This window comes from Chiloscyllium punctatum, chromosome 2 (assembly GCF_047496795.1).
Source record: "Chiloscyllium punctatum isolate Juve2018m chromosome 2, sChiPun1.3, whole genome shotgun sequence".
Lineage (NCBI taxonomy): Eukaryota > Metazoa > Chordata > Chondrichthyes > Orectolobiformes > Hemiscylliidae > Chiloscyllium > Chiloscyllium punctatum.
Window position 1 is genome coordinate 18,725,844 of NC_092740.1, and position 13,109 is coordinate 18,738,952.

General features: G+C 44.6%; 1 long non-coding RNA gene across 1 annotated transcript in view; it reads left to right on the forward strand.

The window, feature by feature from the left end:
- Positions 1 to 861, forward strand: part of LOC140494990 (uncharacterized) — a 49,616-nt gene extending 48,755 nt beyond the window's left edge. The window contains exon 3 of the long non-coding RNA XR_011964057.1: positions 450 to 861. This is a non-coding gene — a long non-coding RNA (uncharacterized lncRNA). The remainder of the gene's footprint in view (positions 1 to 449) is intronic.
- Positions 862 to 13,109: the final 12,248 nt, after the last annotated feature.

A 13,109-nucleotide genomic window follows, 5' to 3' on the forward strand; every position in this document is an offset into this window, starting at 1 on the left:
AACAAGCATTTTCCATTCAATACTGTCGCTTGATGTGAGCTTTTGTTAAGCAAATGTGACACTCCATTGTTCTGATCAGCAGCAACCCTCTTTGTGCATTTTAGTTTGGTTTGGCGCACTCAATGGCTTTGGAAGAAGGAGTTGCAGTGCGTGACATACTAATTTGTTACATGTAATGACTGAACAGGAAACAGCTGTCCATGAGTAGGTTTCTAATTCCACAATCGTTGTTCACCTTGTCTAGTTTCAATTAACGTACTTACTGCTGTGTGTTTACCTCTCTCCCTCACCGTTATGTGGCTCCTGCTAATTTTTTGATAATTGAAAGCCACAAAAGCGTAACGTCAAGTTGTGAAATGCAATTAACTCATTCAGAGGTACAACGAATATGTTTGTTTGCGTGTGATGGAAATTGTGAAACATTGTGTGGTGTGATTAAATCCCTGCAGATTTCAATTACCCCTTTCGAAGTGATTGCCTTGTGAGCCAACCTAATGCAGTGCTATGCAGAAGAGAGTCCCGGTACACTGATTCCATCATCTACATCCTGAAAAACTGTTCATGAGTACCAGCTGTCTGGGCACCTTCTCGATGGGGCCCTTGACCCTACCTCTCCTGGGGAGTAATGATTTGTGCAGCTCTGAAATGTTCAGCCAGTTTTTGTGAAGAACAAGTCCCTTGGGGATGAATGGACAAGGCGTAAACCACAAACTGTTCGACTGATTAACGAGGAAAGCAAAATGTAATCACAAGTATTGGAAATCTGAAATAAAGACAAAAGAAGCTAAAAATGCACACAAGGAGAATCAGGGCCTGTGAGAATTACAGGAACCAATTCAAGTTTTGCTTGTAATTTTGAAGTATTACCCTATGTTTTCTCCCCCCTTCTTTGCATGGAGAGTCAGAGTCATACAGCACGGAAACAGACCCTTCGGTCCAACCAGTCCATGCTGACCATAATCCCAATCTAAACTAGTTCCACCTGCCTGCACCTGGTCCCTTACCCTCCAAACATTTCTTATTCATGTACTGTGTTGTAATTGTACCCATATCCACTAATTCCTTTGAAAGTTCATCCCACACATGAATCACTTGTGTAAAAATTTGCCTCTGTGTCTCCTCTTACCTTCGAAGCTCCTCGGATGCTGCCTGAACTGCTGTGCTCTTCCAGCACCACTAATCCAGAATCTGGTTTCCAGCATCTGCAGTCATTGTTTTTACCTCTTAGAAATGTGCTGCCTAGTCTTTAAATCCATACTCTAGGGAAAAAAGATACATGCCATTCACCTGATCTATACCCCTTGTGGATTATAAACTTCTATAAGGTGACCCCTTAATCTCCTATGCTCCAGTGGAAAAGGTCCCAGTCCAGTAAGCCTCTTTGTAGGACTCAAACGCTCCATTGTCTGCAACATCCTGGTGAATCTTTTCTGAACCCTCTCCAGTTTAATAATATCCAGATAACTGGTTTCATTTTTTTAGTTTTTCAGTAGGCTCTTTGGGAATTTAGAATTGTGGGAATGGCGGTTAGGGCAGTTGAATGTTCCTCCTGCAGAATGTGGGAGGTAAGGGTCACCACTAGTGTCCCTGCTGACTTCCTCTGCAGGATGTGCATCCAACTCCAGTTCCTCGAAAACCGTGTTAGGGAACTGGAGCTGGAGCTGGGATGAACTTTGGATCGTTTGATAGACGGAGGGGGCTATTGAGAGGAGTTACAGGGAGGTGGTCACACTTCAGGTAAAAGAAGAAGGTAAATGGGTCACTGTCAGGGGATGGAAAGGGAACCGGCAGACAGTGAGGGATCCCCTGTGACCATTCCCCTCAAAGCCAAGTATACCGTTTTGGGTACTGTTTGGGAGGTGGGGGGAGGGAGAACGATTTACCAGGGGTAAGCAATGGGGCACAGGTCTCTGGCACAGAATCTATCCCTGTTGCTCAGAAGGGAAGGGGGAAGAGGAGCAGAGCATTAGTCATTGGGGATTCTATGGGGGGACAGATGGGAGGTACTGTGAGAATGAGGGAGACTCATGGTTGGTGCGTTGCTACTCAGGTGCTAGGGTTTGTGATGTCTCTGATTGTGTTTTCGGTTTCATTAAGGGGGAGGCAGAGCAGCTCCAAGTCATGGTCCACATAGGCACCAATGATATAAGGAAAATGGATGGGGATTTAAGGTAGAAATTCAGGGAACTAGGTTGGAAGCTTAGAGCTAGAACAAGCAGAGCTGTTGTCTCTGGTTTGTTGTGCATGCCATGTGCTGGCAAAGCGAGGACTAGAAAGAGAGAGGAGTTGGACATGTGGCTACGGGGATGGTGCAGGAGGGAGGGTTTTGGATTCCTGGATAATTGGGATTCTTTCTGGGGTAGGTGGGGCATCTACAAACAGGATGGTCTTCACCTGAACCAGAGGGGTACCAATATCCTGGGGGGAAATTTGCTAATTCTCTTCGGGTGGGTTTAAACTAATTCAGCAGAGTGATGGGGAGCAAAATTGTAGTTTGAGTATACGGGAGGATGAGAATAGTGAAGTCAGAAATAAGATTTCAAGATCTCAAGAAGGCACCGGCAAGCGAGAAGTTGACTTGAAGTGTGTCTACTTCAGCACCAGGAGCACCTGCAATAAGGTGGGTGAACCAGCATGGGTTGGTACCTGGGATTTCGATGTTGTGGGCCATTTCAGAGACATGGGTAGAACAGGGGCAGGAATGGTTATTGCAGGTTCAAGGATTTAACTGATTCAACAAGAACAGGGAAAATGGTAAAAGAGGGCGTGGTGTGGCACTCTTATTCAAGGACAGCATTACGGTTGCAGAAAGGAATTTTGAGGACTCATCTACTGAGGTAGTAGGCTAATGTTAGAAACAGGAAAGGAGAGGTTATACTGTTAGGATTTTTTTATAGGCCTCCAAATAGTTCCAGAGATAAAGAGGATAAGATAGCAAAGATGATCCTCGATAGGAGAGGTAGTTGTTATGGGGGACATAAATGTCCAAATAGTGACTGGGAATACTATAGTTCAAGTACTTTTAGATGGGTCAGTTTTTGTTCAATGTGTGCAGGATGGTTTCCTGGCACAGTATATAGACAGGCCATCAAGGGGCAAGGCCACATTAGATTTGGTACTGTGTAATGAACCTGGCCAGGTGTTAGATTTGGAGGCAGGTGAGCACTTTGGTGATAGTGACCAAAATTTGGTTATGTTTATTTTCGTGATGGAAAGGGATAGGTAAATAAGCACAGGGCAAAAGTTATAGCTGGGGGGAAAGGCAATTATGATGAGATTAGGCAAGATTTAGGATGCATAGGATGGGGCAGGAAACTGCAAGGGAATGGGCATGATTGAAATGTGGAGCTTATTCAAGGACCAGCTACTGTGGGTCCTTGGTAAGTATGTACTTGTCAGACAGGGAGGTAGTTGTTGAGCGAGGGAGCCATGGTTTACTAAAGAAGTTGAACCTCTTGTCAAGAGGAAGAAGAAGGCTTATGTTAGGATGAGATGTGAAGGCTCATTTAGGGTGCTTGAGAGTTACAGGTTAGCCTGGAAAGACCTAAAGAGAAAGCTAAGAAGAGACAGGAGGGGACATGAGAAGTCATTGGTGGATAGGATCAAGGAAAACCCTAAAGCTTTCTATAGCTATATCAGGAATAAAAGAATGACTAAATTAAGATTAGGGCCAATCAAGCATAGTAGTGGGAAGTTGAGTGTGGAGTCAGATGAGATAGGAGAAACGCGAAATGAATAATTTTCGTCAGTATTCACACTGGAAAAAGACAATGTGGTTGAGGAGAATACTGAGATACAGGCTACTAGACTAGATGGGATTGAGGTGCATAAGGAGGAGGTGTTAGCAATTCTGGAAAGTGTAAAAACAGATAAGTGTCCTGGGCTGGATGGGATTTATCCTAGGATTCTCTGGGAAGTCAGGGAGGAGATTTCCAAGCCTTTGGCTTTGACCTTTATGTCATAATTGTCCACAGGAATAGTGCCAGAAGACTTGAGGATAGCAAATATTGTTCCCTTGTTCAAGAAGGGGAGTAGAGACAACCCTGGCAATTATAGACCTGTGAACCTTACTGCGGTTGTGGGTAAAATATTGGAAAGAGTTATGAGAGATAGGATTTATAATCACCTCGAGAGGAATAAGTTGATTAGGGATAGTCAACACGGCTTTGTGATAGATAGGTCATGCCTCACAAACCTTGAGAAGGTGACCAAACAGGTGGATGCGGGTTAAAGTGGTTGATGTGGTGTATATGGATTTCAGTAAGGCATTGATAAGGTTCACCATGGAATGCTATTGCACAAAACATAGAGGCATGGGATTGAGGGTGATTTAGGTCAGAAGTCAGTTTGGATCAGAAATTGGCCATCTGAAAGAAGACAGAAGGTGGTGGTTGATGGGAAATCCTGGAATTCATTTACGAGTCGGGTACCGCAAGGATCTGTTTTGGGTCCACTGTTCTTTGTCATTTATATAAATGACCTGGATGAGGGCATAGAAGGATGGTTTAGTAAATTTGCGGATGATACTAAGGTTGGTAGAGCTGTGGTTAGTGACGAAGAATGTTGTAGGTTACAATGGGATATAGATAAGCTGCAGAGCTGGGCTGAGAGGTGGCAAATGGAGTTCAATGCGGAAAAGTATGAGGTGACTCACTTTGGAAGGAGCAACAGGAATGCAGAGTACTGGGCTAATGGGAAGATTCTTGGTAGTGTAAGTGAGCAGAGAGATCTCGGTGTCCAAGTACACAGATCCTTGGAAATTGCCACCCACGTTGCTGGGGTTGTTAAGAAGGCATATGGTGCATTAGCTTTTATTGTTATAATGATTGAGTTTTGGAACCATGAGATCATGCTGCAGCTGTACAAAACTCTGGTGTGGCCACATTTGGAGTATTGTGTACAGTTCTGGTCACCACATTATAGGAAGGATGTGGAAGCTTTGGAAAGGGTTCAGAGGAGATTTACTAGGATGTTGCCTGGTATGGAGGGAAGGTCTTACGAGGAAAGGCCGAGGGATTTCAGGCTGTTTTTGTTACAGAGAAGAAGGTTGAGAAGTGATTTAATTGAAACATAAGATAATCAGAAGGTTAGATAGGTTGGACAGTGAGAGCCTTTTTCCTTGGATGGCAATGGCTAGTACGAGGGGACATAGCTTTAAATTGAGGGATGATAGATATAGGTCAACTGTCAGAGGTAGTTTCTTTACTCAGAGTAATAGGGATATGGAACGCACTGCCTGCAAAGTAGTAGACTCGCCAACTTTAAGGGCATTTAAATGGTCACTGATAGGCATATGGACAAGAATGGAGTAGTGTAGGTTAGATAGGCTTCAGATTATTTCCACAGGTCGGCAGAACATCGAGGGCTGAAGGGCCTGTACTGCGCTGTAATATTCTATGTTCTATGCTGCAGTTCTTAAATTTGCACCCATCTTAGAATGTTTGGCTGAGAAATTCATAGGCACTTCAACAATTCAGTGATTCTGTGATTATTGTAGAATTCCTAACATTGTATTGAGCTGAAAGCACCATTACACAGACTGTTGAGGTTGGAGCTCACCAACATCTACTTTAGCAAACTGGGAGCGAGCAACGAATGATCCTTCTCCAACATTGCCTGACAATGATTTAAACCAAAATCCTGTCTGTAGCACTGACTGAATTTAACTCTTCAACACTGATCTTTTTTTGCCAGGGCACATGTCCGACTCTTCCTTGGTTACATCACCTTTTTGCTTAAGTAGCTTAAGATATGCCATCAAAACGAGCCTTAACATGGAAAGTTGAAAATTTGAGGGCAACCCTGCTACCTGTTCAATGTTGAGGCATAGAGACAAAATACCGTGAATGCTGGAAATCTGAAATAAAAACAGGGAGTGCTGGTTTGCCAGCATCTGTGGAGAGAGAAACACAGGGTTAATGTTTCGCATCCACAATACTTTTCTAAAGAACAAAGAATCTCTTCTAAGAAGAATCATATATGACTGGCTTGCATCCGATTCCTCTCTTTTCGAGTTTCCCAACTTTCATCCATTACTATATACACCAAAATGCACTTCCGATCAACCTGCTCCTGTTCAAATTTTAGACCCTAAAATCTGACATTTTCCAGTCTTAATCGTTGTCTGATTTTTAAAAATCTTTTTCCAACTTAATATTGAACCTTATTATATTATGATTGCTATTTAAGACCATAAGACCATAAGACATAGGAGTGGAAGTAAGGCCATTCGGCCCATCGAGTCCACTCCGCCATTCAATCATGGCTGATGCGCATTTCAGCTCCACTTGCCAGCGTTCTCCCCGTAGCCCTTAATTCCTCTAGACAACAAGAACCTATCAATCTCGGCCTTGAAGACATTTAGCGTCCCGGCTTCCACTGCACTCCGTGGCAATGAATTCCACAGGCCCACACTCTCTGGCTGAAGAAATGTCTCCGCATTTCCGTTCTGAAATGACCCCCTCTAATTCTAAGGCTGTGTCCACGGGTCCTAGTCTCCTCGCCTAACAGAAACAATTTTCTAGCATCCACCTTTTCAAAGCCATGTATTATTTTGTATGTCTCTATTAGATCTCCCCTTAATCTTCTAAACTCCAACGAATACAATCCCAGTATCCTCAGCCGTTCCTCATATGCTAGACCTGTCATTCCAGGGATCATCCATGTGAATCTCTGCTGGACACGTTCCAGTGCCAGTATGTCCTTCCTGAGGTGTGGGGACCAAAACTGGACACAGTACTCCAAATGGGGCCTAACCAGAGCTTTATAAAGTCTTAGTAGTACATCTCTGCTTTTATATTCCAACCCTCTTGAGATAAGAGACAACATTGCATTCGCTTTCTTAATCACGGACTCAACCTGCATGTTTACCTTTAGAGAATCCTCGACTAGCACTCCCAGATCCCTTTGTGCTTTGGCTTTATTAAGTTTCTCACCATTTAGAAAGTAGTCCATGCTTTTATTCTTTTTGCCAAAGTGCAAGACCTCGCACTTGCTCACGTTAAATTCCATCAGCCATTTCCTGGACCACTCTCCCAACCTGTCTAGATCCTTCTGTAGCCTCCCCACTTCCTCAGTACTACCTGCCTGTCCACCTAACTTCGTATCATCGGCAAACTTCGCTAGAATGCCCCCGGTTCCCTCATCCAAATCATTAATATATAATGTGAACAGCTGTGCCCCCAGCACCGAACCCTGCGGGACACCGCTCGTCACCGGCTGCCATTCTGAAAAAGAACCTTTTATCCCAACTCTCTGCCTTCTGTTAGATAGCCAATCCTCAATCCATCCCAGCAGCTCACCTCGAACACCATGGGCCCTCACCTTGCTCAGCAGCCTCCCGTGTGGCACCTTATCAAAGGCCTTTTGAAAGTCCAGATAGACCACATCCACTGGGTTTCCCTGGTCTAACCTACTTGTTACCTCTTCAAAATGCTCCCTGATGCTGATGTCCTGATGAAGGGCTTTTGCCTGAAACATTGATTCTCCTGCTCCTTGGATGCTGCCTGACTGGCTGTGTTATTCCAGCACCACTCTGTTTTTGACTGATCGCCAGCATCTGCAGTCCTCACTTTCGCCTAGTTGATGTTCTCCACTTGGCCTGCCTCATTTCCTAGCACCAGATGGAGCCCAGCTCGGACCCTGATAGGATTGGAAATGTACTGGTCCAGAAAATTGTTGTGCACACGTTGCTGAAATTTCTCCCCTTCTGTGATGCACACTCTACATTTTTCCTGGTCTACCCTCGAGTAATTGAAATCACCAAACTACCACAACTGTACTTGTCCTGCAGATGTCTATAATTTGCCTACAAATGTTCTCTTCTGATTCATCTCCATGATTTGGAGGTCTGTATAAAATATCTGTGGAAGACTTGTTATAACCAAAGCAGCCATTTTGTCACATACTAAATGCCTGGAAACCATTTTGAATCTCATATTAGTGTCTGCTTGTTAAGCTTGTATGCTTCCCTGGCTTAATGAGGTGGTTGACCTTGCAGCTGTACTAACACTGATAGTGAAAACGTTCCCAACATGGGAATGTTCTTCTTTTCCAAGAATCTATTGTATACTAACACTTGCCTATCAGCTACTAACTAGCACTGCCTAGGCACGAGGTGACTGTGGCTAGTGACTGAGCAAAGTGCCTACTTACTCATTATACTGTAATTAATAGTTTGCTAATTGTTAAATGATTGTAACATATATAATCACGCAACTTTCTGTATCTCGTCGGAGTGACTTGTTACCATTAGGGTGACTTGTCTCTCCCCGTGACCTCACGAATAAACAATCAATATCTCGAGGCTTGTATGGCCTGATTCATTGTTCCTCTAAATTGGACCACTACAAGCGAGTCACCCACCGCATAATTCATTTCATCACCAACAATGCCAACATGGTTGCTGCTCCCTTCCTGTTTCTCACATCCAACCTGTACAGGAAGTGTATTTCATTCGAAGGCTTTGATACTATTTTTGACAAAGACTGTTACACCTCCACCCTTTTTACTCATCCTGTTTCCATGAAAAACCTTATAACCTGGGATATTAAATATCCTGTTTTGGCTCGAGCCACGTTTCTATTGATGCTACCTTGAGAACAATTTCTGATTCCAGTTCCCCAACTTTGTTCACTGAACTCTGAGCATGAATGCGTGGGCAGTTTGACCCTGCCTTACCTCTTTCTTGACCATTGGAAGGCAAAACTCCAATGAAATGCAGTACACACTCAAGGAACAACATCTCCATTTCTTGCTTACCTTTGAACTCTGTAACTTCAGAAACTGACTACATTATGTCAGTTCTTCATTTTTCTTATGTTCTCACCTTCCCTCCCAACTCCTCCCTGCCCCCTCCCCCGTCCCCAAGCCCCCGACACAGCTTTGTCTTGTTTACTTTGCTCTTAGTAGCGAGGAGAAAGTGAGGACTGCAGATACTGGAGATCAGAGTCGAGACTGTGGTGCTGGAAAAGCACAGTACGTCAGGCAGCGTCAGAGGAACAGGGGAATCGATGTTTCGAGTATAAGCCCTTCATCGTGAATCCAGTACCACAGTCTCGACTCTTAGTAGAAAGGACCTATCCCTCCCTTTCACAACTGATTTCACACCAATTTTACATCTCTGTTTCTCTTTCACCATCATTAACAACTCTGTGGTCTTTTACACTGTGCCTTTTTCTCTGCCAAAAGTATATATAAAAAAAAGTCATTTTTCAACACCTTTCAGTCATAGAGTCATTGAATCATAGAGATGTACAGCAGGGAAACAGACCCTTCGGTCCAACCTGTCCATGCCAACCAGATATTCCAACCCAATCTAGTCCCACCTGCCAGCACCCGGCCCATATCCCTCCAAACCCTTTCTATTCACATACCCATCCAAATGTCTCTTAAATGTTGCAATTGTACCAGCCTCCTCCACTTCCTCTGTGGACAAGAAATGTTAACTCCACAGATGGCACAAAAGCTGCTGAGTTTCACCGAGATGTCTGACAGGAAGTCATTGCTGCCCTAGGCCAGGAATCTAAAACATGGCCGCACAGTCTAAGAATAAGGTGGTGACCATTTTGGACTGAAATACTGAGAAATTTCTTCACTCGAAGGGCTATGAGTTTTTTGGAATTCTCCATCCCAGATTGTTGTAGGTAGCCCATCGGTGAATATATTTGACGCTAAGAGAGATGGGTTTTTGGTCTCCCAGGGATTCAAGGGATATAGGGAACAGGTGAGAAAGTAGAGTTGACACGAAGACAGAAGTTGCTGGAAAAGGTCAGCAGGTCTGGAAGCATCTGTGGAGTGAAATCAGAGTTAGCATTTCAGGTTGAGTGACCCTTCCTCAGAGCTGGGGTTGGGCTATGTATACGACGATGCATGGCACTGAGTGCAAATGTCAGGATGTGGCGAGATCAGATGACTTTGGAACGCTGAACATCGTGAATGACCCTGGGTGGATTCAAAGCTCCAGGGATGAAACTTGCGTTGGAATCTATGTGAGGTGAGTCTTAGCCAGAGGCAATCACCTGAGGAATGTGACGTGGCTGTGGAAACGGGTTTTAGCAAATACCTTGTCAAACACCAGGAGTGACAGTGAAATTAATGTCGGAGGACACGGGAAAGATTGGAATGAAAATCCTGTCGGAGACAGGAGCAGAACTTCTTCAAGGTGGGCACTTAGAAGAGAAGTTCCAGTGAGTTAAATGCTAAATAAAAACCGAAAGAACTGTGGATGCTGTGAATCAGAGACAAAAATAGAAACGCCTGGAGAATCTCAGCAGCCCTGGCAGCACATCATAGAGATGTACAGCACAGAAACAGACCCTTTGGTCCAACCCGTCCATGCTGACCAGATATCCCAACCCAATCCAGCCCCACCTGCCAGCACCCGGCCCTTATCCTTCCAAACCCTTCATATTCATATACCCATCCAAATGCCTCTTAAATGTTACAACTGTACCAGCCGCCACCACTTCCTCTGGCAGCTCATTCCATACATGTACCACCCTCTGTGTGAAAAAGTTGCGCTGTAGATCTCTTTTATATCTTTCCCCTCTCACCCTAAACCTATGCCCTTTAGTTCTGGACTCCCCAGCCCCAGGGAAAAAACTTTGCCTGTTGACCTTATCCATGCCCCTCATAATTTTGTAAACCTCTATAAGGTCACCCCTCAGCCTCCGATGCTCCAGCGAAAACAGCCCCAGCCTGTTCAGCCTCTCCCTGTAGCTCAAATCCTCCAACCCTGGCAATATCCTAGTAAATCTTTTCTGAACCCTTTCAAGCATATGTGGAAAGAAAGCAATGTTTTGAGTGGAGTGACCCTTCCTCAGAGCTCAGACCCTACCTCCAGTTCTGAGGAAGGCTCACTCAACCCGAAACGTTATCTCTTGATTTCTCTCCACAGATGCTGCCAGACCTGCTGGGCTTCTCCAGCGATTTCTGTTTTTGTTGCATGTGATAACGAAACCTGGTGCTTGGGGGTTGGGAAAAGGACATGTGAGAAGGCCTCAAGCCCTACAACTCTTTAACCCAACATTGAGTCCAGAAGGCTGCAGGGTCCCCACGCGGAAAGTGAGGTGTTGTTCTTTCACCTTGTGGTGAGCTTCACTGAAGCACTGCAGCAAGCCTGAGATACAGAATTCGGCCAGGGAATAAGGTAATGTGTTGAAGTGGTAGGCAACTGGAATCTCAGGGTCTTTTTTGCGAACAGAACTCAGTCTATACCTTGGTTCCCCAACATACAGGAGACCACATTGTGAGCAGCAAATAGACTAGATTGAGTGGGGTTGGGGCTGAGGGTTAGTCATGGTGGCACTGAATGGTGGGGCAGATTCAACAGTATTGATGCTCAACTTTTGCTCCTATTCCTTACATTCTTACATTCTCAAGGCACATCGAGCAGAAGCAGAGAGGTTTAGGGAGGAAATTGCAGAGAGTCGACCTGAGGAAGGTGAAGGCCTCCAATGATGTTACAGTTAAAAGTTGAGATGCTCAAGAGGGCAGAATCAGTGAATTATTCTAAAGGGTTGTGGGGCTGGATGAAATTACAGACGTAGAGGGAGGTTGGGAACATGGAAGGATTTGATAACTAGGACGAGAACTTTAAAACGAAAGCATTGCTTGTCTGGGAGCCAATGCAGTTCAGTGAATGTGGTTGACTCTTAATTGCTTTCTGAAATGTCATTAGCAAGCCAGTTAGATCATTAAAACACCCATCATTCCACGAACAAATGAAAAAAAAGTAGGGAATTCAGTAGACCTATAGTAGGTTTAAACTCAGCTTCAGGATCACGCTCTGTAATTGTCCCAGTTTCAGGGGGCTCAGTAGCCCTTATCACTTAATCAAATTCTCAATTCTCCAACTTGGAGATGAACTATGTTGAATTTACTGATGCTACTTAGTTATCCTGTTTACCTGTTGTATCAGCATTTGTCCTTTTACTGATGCCCTCCCCCATTTACAAATTCCCTCCCCCCTATTATTCGAGTCCCAAACCTCTTCATGGCAAGAGCCACTATCTGAAACTCTTCCCTTTCCAATGCTGAGACCCAGTCCTCAGAGGTTGACTGCTATTAGCCAGCTGCTTTAATAAAGAATACAGTTCACCGTTGGTCAGATCATGTGCGAATTATTCACTTTGGAGAGATACTGAAGACCCTTGGGGGGGGGGCATGCCCCATTGAGGAGCCAACACCTTCAGTGGAGAAGCAGTACAAACAGCAATTACCCATATGCACACAAATGCGCTTAAATGTTATAAAGCATTCCAACGCACATGCTGCAGGAGGCAGGCCACTGCAGAAAGCTGTTTTCAGTAAAAGTGATTGAGAAAAGCCTGAAGGCGTTTGTGTCAATTCGGCCTCAGGCTGAAGAAAACCTGAACAGAAATCATTGCTGGTGAGTGACATTTGTAATGATCCAATAGGACATCACCATCCACCACAGGAATTGTTTTGCCATTTTGGGCAGTCTTACGTGACTCATTGAGGACCGGATTTCTCACGTTGCTAGGGAATGAATGATGGCATCTGCACTCTCTGCCTCGCAAGGTATCAGCGTTGAGGCCCTTGGGCCCACTCCATTATTCAATGGGATCATAAATGATGTGCAGCTCAACTCCTAGTCCTCCGTCTTTGTGCCATTTCCACCGAAGCTCTTACCCAACAAAAAGCTAATGATATCGATCTTGAAAGCTTTAACTCTCTGGATAGCACAGCCGAGTTGGGGTGGGGGAGAAGTTCCAGATTGCCTCTCCCCTTCACATGAAGAAGAGTTATCAGCCTACACTCCTGAATATGTGAGTTTTTGGGGCCTGCTTAGGTTGGAGAATGGCCCAGCTCTTATTGCAAAATAACGTCCCAAATGGGCAGTCTCCAAACTTCAGCTGGCCATGAGCTAAAATTGAAGGAAGCATCATTTTGTATTCTCTGCTGCTTTCAGACTGGATCCACTGGTAAATATGTTCATTTCTGTTCACTGTCTGCAAATCAGAGATCGTTCCTCACCGATCCTGGGCTTGTGTGTCAGCATTGAGCATATGACCAACCCCATCAAAGATGGAAAACCGTATGTAGCAGGAGTCGCAAACTCCAGAGCTGGAGAACTTGAGCTTGAG